The sequence below is a fragment of the Falco biarmicus genome, chromosome 8, assembly GCF_023638135.1.
Source record: "Falco biarmicus isolate bFalBia1 chromosome 8, bFalBia1.pri, whole genome shotgun sequence".
NCBI classification, from domain to species: Eukaryota; Metazoa; Chordata; class Aves; order Falconiformes; family Falconidae; genus Falco; species Falco biarmicus.
In genome coordinates, this window is record NC_079295.1 from 28,284,920 (window position 1) to 28,291,917 (window position 6,998).

Below are 6,998 nucleotides of genomic sequence, written 5' to 3' on the forward strand. Positions count from 1 at the left end.
CCTAGCACATTTTCACAGCACATTCCAGTACAATTTCCAGTTGTGCATTTGCCTCATACTCCACAGTGCAGATTAAGTGTGGGATTTACAGCTGCTTAAAAGTACTGCTATCAGTAGCTTGACCAGCCCAAGTCTATTAGTGGCTTTGAAGGGATTTTTTTCTTCTTTATTTTTTAAAATCCTCTCCTGCCCCACTTCCTTCTCCATCATTGAGCTAAAGGTCTGGTTAACATCTCCTTTGGAATAATTCTGCCTTTAAATTTTGATGACTCAGTGAGTGCAGCTGAGGCTTTTTAAAAGCTTTTAATTCTAAGCTTTGGGGGTTTTACACAGCTGGTTAAATCTGTAATGACTTTTCTTCATTCCCACTTGAACTTTCTACTGTTCTGGTGCTCTTTAACACCTGGAAGGCCTCATTTAGGTTCCATCAAAGCACTTGCACAAGGAGAGGAATGTTTCTTCTAATACCCCCTCTTTATTAATGCATGGATATATAAATGGTGTTGCCATTGAAGGGGTTGAGTATAGCCTGAAGAAGACACAACTTCCTAAAGTATTAGCTATCGTGACTGCATCATTCTGTATGGAGCCTGTAGCAACTGAAATGCTTTGTGTGTGTGTGTGATATACCACACAGATACAGCACTAAAGTCGTTCCTGCCTCTGCCTTCCCCAGGCCTGTGCATAGTATGGTTGATTTTACATCCAAGCGGTTTTCACATCTTAGTCTGTATGACCAGGGACGTGGATGCTTCAACAAGTTATTGCTAGCTTTAGAGGAAGGAGTGGACTCAGCCTAATTTTTAAAACTGAGGGCTTGGAAAATTTTAGGGTCAGGGCTGGTGCCAACCATCCCACTTGCTGAGCAGAAAGATCTTGAGCTGCAGAAAACAAAGTTATGCTCTTTATGGCTAAAGGTGAAGGGGTACATTGGCACAACAGGAGCAAAGAAAGGAATTTTTCAGCAGCTCTTCTCTGCAGGACAGATAGCCAGGGCAAGCCTCTGCAACATGCCGCTGCTGCTGACAGCCATGGGGTGTCTCACAGCAATGGCAGCCCTAAAGCACCTCTGCTTTGCCTGCCTTCAGGTGCAAGATAGTTACTAGGCTGTTGCTTGAATGGAAAAAAGGGAAAAAAAAAAAAAGCGAAGAAAATGGAAAGGAAGAGGGTGAATGAATACATTGTGTTGTACCTGGAAACCATCTTCTGTTATCTGTGTTGTAACATGCATCAGCTTTGATAGGTTGCTTAGTCTTCTTCTGGCCAGATATTCCTGTGCTGATGTACAAAAGCTGTCCCACTTTGATACTCATTCATACAAATGCTAGCACTGCTGTAGCGGAAGCAGCTGTCAGCTGGATAATTGCACAGAGGCTGCTGGGTTTTCATACCGATTATGAAATGATTCAGACATCCTAGTGGGAGGCTACAGTGCAATGTTTGGGCTGGATTTTCAAAGATGTTTAGGTGCTGGAAGATTCAGATAAGTGCCTGTGGGGATTGACAATGCCTCTGTGCCTAAATCTTACTGTAATCATGGGTGTTTTGGTGTCAGAGCTGCCCAGATGCTTCTGGAAAGTCCCATTTTTAAGAAGAAAAGTTGGTAACATAGCTTGTGTTGTGGTGAGCTGGCAGCTACAATAACACCCAGTGCCAAGGTAGAGTAAACAAGATGAATGTATAATTTGATGTCCTTGCCATTGAAAAGAGGTTCAGATCAGATGCCTTTGAAATATTATACATCATCTCTAAAGAAGGGTAGATGGGTCAGGAAAGAAAGTTCAGCTGGAGCAGGCTTTAGGAGAGCTGGCTTTGGTCCTTGCCCTGCCCCAGACTTGCTGCATGATCGCAGGAGGTCGTGGAGGCCCAGGCTCTTGAGAACATATTGTTGAGGCTGGTTTAGAGGTCTATCACCCCAAGTCCTATTTAGTTCATGAACAGGTTTTGATGGCCACTGGATCCAGTTTCCATTAAGAGTTCCTAACACGTTGATCTCTAGATGTTTGGATAAATTATGGTTTTCTGTTACAGAAGATTTTACATCTGCCCCATTGCCCTGGTGTGCAGGGGGAAGCCCAGCCCCATGCCTGGGCTCAGCCTGACTGGGCAGGCAGCAGCACGAGGAGCCGTTTTCATGTGCAAAACCTGCCCTCAGAGGCAACCTGTCTGCACAACAGCCCTCCGTAGGAAGCGGCTGCATGTGGCATCTCTCACCAGTGCATTCAGGGGTTTTGCATTGAAGTGGATGTGGTGTTCCCTATGCTGGCACCTTCTGCTGTGGGTGCCTGTTGTGGGCCGAGGGTGATGGTTATTCTCTCTGCTGGCTGGTATTAGGCAGTAGCCAGGGGCTCCCTGTGGGATGAGATGGGCTTCTCATCTCTCACAGTAATACTTTTCTTGTTTTCTCAGCAAGAAACCTGTTACAAAAAGCCCAGTATCAAGCTAGGCTGATGTGTGTCTCCTAGGAGTTCATCTTCCTTTAGGGACGGGCTGGAAGAAACGTGTGTCTCTTGTAAATGCCATTGCAGAAGGGATAAAAAGTCTTTCAGTGTTACCAGAGACAGCACTGTATGATTTTGCTTCTTCAGATATGAGGTCACAGGGTAACAGGCTATCTTTAGCTGTCAGACATGGAGAACAAGTGATGCCATCCTCCTCTGATTTCTTTCAGACTTAATTCTTCTTTATGACATTCGGCTCCTGCTCTCTTGCTACAACCAGGGCTGCAGCTGGCTCAGGAGTTGGGCTTTGACAGGGGTGAGTCCTTGCTTGCAAATGGTTCCTTTACAGCTCTTGTAGGACTTGCTGCTACAGCGTTTGGGGCTTTTGCTATGATCCTGCTGCTGCCATCATGTTGCAGTTGCCTGCCTTCAGCAGAAACACCTCATGCAGATCTTAGTTCTGCATTTTGGGGGAAAAAAATCAGAGTGGGAGGGAGGCTGTGGAGCCCCAGCAAGAGGCATGCTCCCTACATCCAGCCTCATGCTGTGGCTGGAAATTGTCTTGCAGGTGTCACTGGTCCGTGGGATGGGATGGAGGGAAGCTAACAGGCCTTATCTCAGCTGGGGAAAAGAGCTCTGTAATTAGGATAAAGCCCTACAGCTGCCAGCTTTGTAATTTCTCTTCTGCTTTCTTACTATGGGGAAGTGAGTTGTGTTGCCTGCTCCTCAGAGTACAAAAGTTTTCTTGTCTGAGGCTGGATTATACCCAGGAGTGTGGTCCAGCCAGCCGTCAGCTAGAGAAGGGCAGAAGATAATGACAGCTGGGCAGGTTTTTCAGCCAAAAATAGACAAGGCTACCTTTTCCAATGAAAAGGAGGGAGATGAGGAGCTGGGGAGTGTGTGTTAGTCATTAGCATGGAGTTTAAAAGAACTGGCAGAGCCCTGTGTTTTGAAGTCCAGTTGGTAGCACTTAATAGCCCTGGCTTTCCACAAAACTCCCTCAGCCTGTTTGCAGTCACTCCCGGCAATGAGATTGGTAGATTTATATGATTTTAAGGGGGTACAAAAGAGTTGCTTTGCAGCTTGGCACCGTTTCCCCTTCATGGACTCTGTGACAATACAAATTTTGGTTGTGTAAAAGCGCCCAGGCTGCTGGACCAAAGTAGTCCATTCACAACACCCTGCGGTGAGCGAAAGCCACAGGACTGGTTATAACCGTGCTGAAAGGTAGCAAAAGAGCTGATCACACCAGGTACTTATAAAAGGACAGATTTATAGTACTGCTCTGTGCATTATAAAGAATATATATATATTATTTTTTTTCTCCTGAATTCAGCCTAATGTTAAAGAGCCAGCATGCTGATTGTTGCACAGGACAGGGTATCTCTGTGAACTGTTCAGGGTACGTGTGTGTGTTACTGACATGTTTGTGCAAGAGTGTATTTCTTCCTTCAGAATGGCTCAGCCCCTTTTGGGGAAGCAAAATAGTCCTCAGAAGGTAGCCAGGTCCCCTGGGAGCAGCATGGCCTCTCAGCCATGGGGAAGTTGCAGGAGGCAGGCTGTGAGCAGGGACGGATGCATGAAGGGTGGCCCTGGCAGAAGGGGAATAGCACCCTGTGGGGAGGGAGAAGAGGTTTTATAGTGAAGGCTTAGATACAGCCACAGCTTGTAGATAAACACCCAGGTGTGGATAAGGACCTTTACGTCATGGTGTCAAGCAAAGCCTCCTTCCCTTAAACACTTTGTGTTACATCTTTTTTTGGAACTGCAGAATTTCTCCCTTTGAGGAAGGCTGGGAGGTTCAGCAATGGCTCTGTCAAATTTCCTTTTCACTTTCTGTCCATGCAGAAATGTGGATCTGGATTGATGGACTGGTGTTACAGCTGACACCTGACAGGCTTTTATCTAGACAGTGCAGATATGGGTGCAATGCCTGGTTGACATATTACTTGGATTTTAGGAATGAGATGGATCTGTTCCACTTCGATAACTTATTATAGAAGATGTCTATAGCTATGCTAACAGTATAGTACCTAGGAAGGGAGAGGAAAAGCACCTAAAGATTAACATATGTTTTATCTGGTGGTAGATACCTAACATAGACCAAAGTTGTCTCTGTTGACTAAAGAGAAACTGAGCTAGCTAGCTCAGATATAGATAGCGCCAGCAAGGTTGGCTGGGTTAGGTGTGGGGAGCTGAATCGCACCATGTTTAGGGCAAGCATGGTTTGAGTTCTCCCATGAGCCTAAAGGAGGATTGAAGTTTCCCCCGTTTAAATGGTGCCTCCACACTCTATGTGCACTCTGACCGAGCAAGTGAAGAGTCATCCTAACTCTGTGGACACGTGACCAAAGCATGCCTGGTCTATCGAGATCTAAACCAATTTCAATCTGTTCTCCCTTCAGCCCTGTGGGTATCATTGGAGAAAGGTGACTTCTAATACTCCAGTTTACACTTTAATTCAGCCACCTGATATAAGACTAATGCTTGTTGATATTGAGCTGAAATTTGGTGTATGTCCCCACACATGAGTGATCACATCACAAGTACTGTCAGAGGACAAACTATCAGCCACGTGTGCGCTGGATTTGTGATACTGGATTGACTTTGCCTAAATGCAATATACATAGAGGGGCATCACCCCTGCTCAAGTCTCCAAAACAACCCAGTCCACAGACACAGATGTCAGATAGTCTTCAAACTATGAGCAGCCAGGCTGGGAGCATTGAGTATATCCATGCTGCTGCAAGTACGTGAGGACTGGAGTGTCATTCCCAGGGTCCCACACCATCTGTGGCTTTCACGGTGTAACTGAAAGGTGATGCAGAGGGAAAAGGAACTTGCTGAAGCCAGAAGAAATTTGAGAGCTTTTTTCGCACGGATACGGGAGCTCCTGCCTAAACCAGGTAACACGAAGATCCTGTTGCCTTATGCAGCAAAACCTCTTGCTCTGCCTTGCTGGGCTGCGTATCCGCAGGAACAGCTCAGGGTGGCAGTGCTGCCTTGTGGTTTGGACCGTTCCCTGCGTTGATTTCTTTTTCTTGCTGACACGCAGGGAGTTGTATCCCCAGAGTGAGCATCAAGAGTTTCATATGAAAAAAACCCACAGATGCAAACTGCAGAAATCTGTGTCCCGCCATGCTGGGTTTAATTAAGGGCACGCTGAAGAAGTCCCTGTTTGGTTACACCTCTCCACAGTCACGCTGTGTTGGAATTCAAGTGGCTTTATGGTAAGACTGAGTTTGGGCTCACATCTGGCAATATTAAATGACTTCCCTGTAGGAAAAGAAGGTTATTTCTATTTTGTGTTTCAAGTGACTATGTGTGCCAAACCCACGTTTCTGCTACAACTGGTGGAAAGAAAAAAATGCATAACCTCCTTAAGAAGCATCAGAAAGTACCAATGCAAAATGCTACACTATTGTTGGTTAGCGCTGCCTCATCCCAAAGGAATGTGTAGCCTTTGAAGGACAGCACTTCGTCTTGACATCATCTGGCTGGGAGGTAGCAGTGGCACATGGATCTGGTACAGACACAGCCTTGTCGTGTGCTGGTTGCTATTTCATTTGTGCTCTCAGCACTGACCTGTGTCCTGGGGATCATTGACAGTGTTTCATGAATTTGAAAAATGTCAAGCAGCTGATATATGGATGCAAAATCTGCCTTCTAAATAGGTTTCATTTATTTTATTTTCCTGTGCAATTCATTATCTATGAAATCTATTTATCTAATATAATCTACCTACCTGATTAGATACAGTTGTATAGAGGTGAAAGCAATGGGACATCCCGTTATTTCCTAGGCATGTCCACTTTATCCACCAAAAAATCATTGTCCAGCTTGATTTTAAGAATTTCCCTTATTTTTCCTGGATTTCCAGTGTACTCTCACTTAAGGTACTTATGCTGTACAGTTATCTTTACCCTGAACAGTGGATCTGCTGTGTGGATGCCCTGTGCTTTTTATGTGGAACCTGTGGCCTGTGCGCTTTAAAGCATGTGTATTTGTCCAGAGGCTCCCAGACGGTGATAAGGTTGCCCTCAGTATATATATGGAGATATAGAAATACATTTATGTATCTATATATGAATCATAAACCCAAACACACACACACATTTACAGTGGCTGGCTGTCAGTTTTGTGGTGGGGAATTTCAGGAGACGTGGTGGGAAGGTGACCTGTCGCAGGCATCCTGCTGCATGGCAGGGCGTGTAAGCCAGTACATATATACAGCTGTGTCCTTCCTCTCTGTAATGCCTCACTCAGGATTATTCCAGCCTCAGAGGTAATATCCCATCCTGGCTCAGTGGCAGATTTAAGGCCCGAAATACCCTTGAAGCTTTGTTGATTTGGGAAGAAAAGCGTCTCCACGTGTTCTAGGCAGCACTGGGGCTTTCCCCGACCTTTGGCAATGCCCAGGGCAGTTAGCTGGCTTTTGAATCATGACTTCTGCTGCTCATCCAGCCAGAGGCTTCCCTCGCCAGCTCCTTTCCCCTTGCTGTGCTTTGGATCTGCTCTTTGTGCAGTGAAATAATAACCCTGAGCCATAAGGGGGTT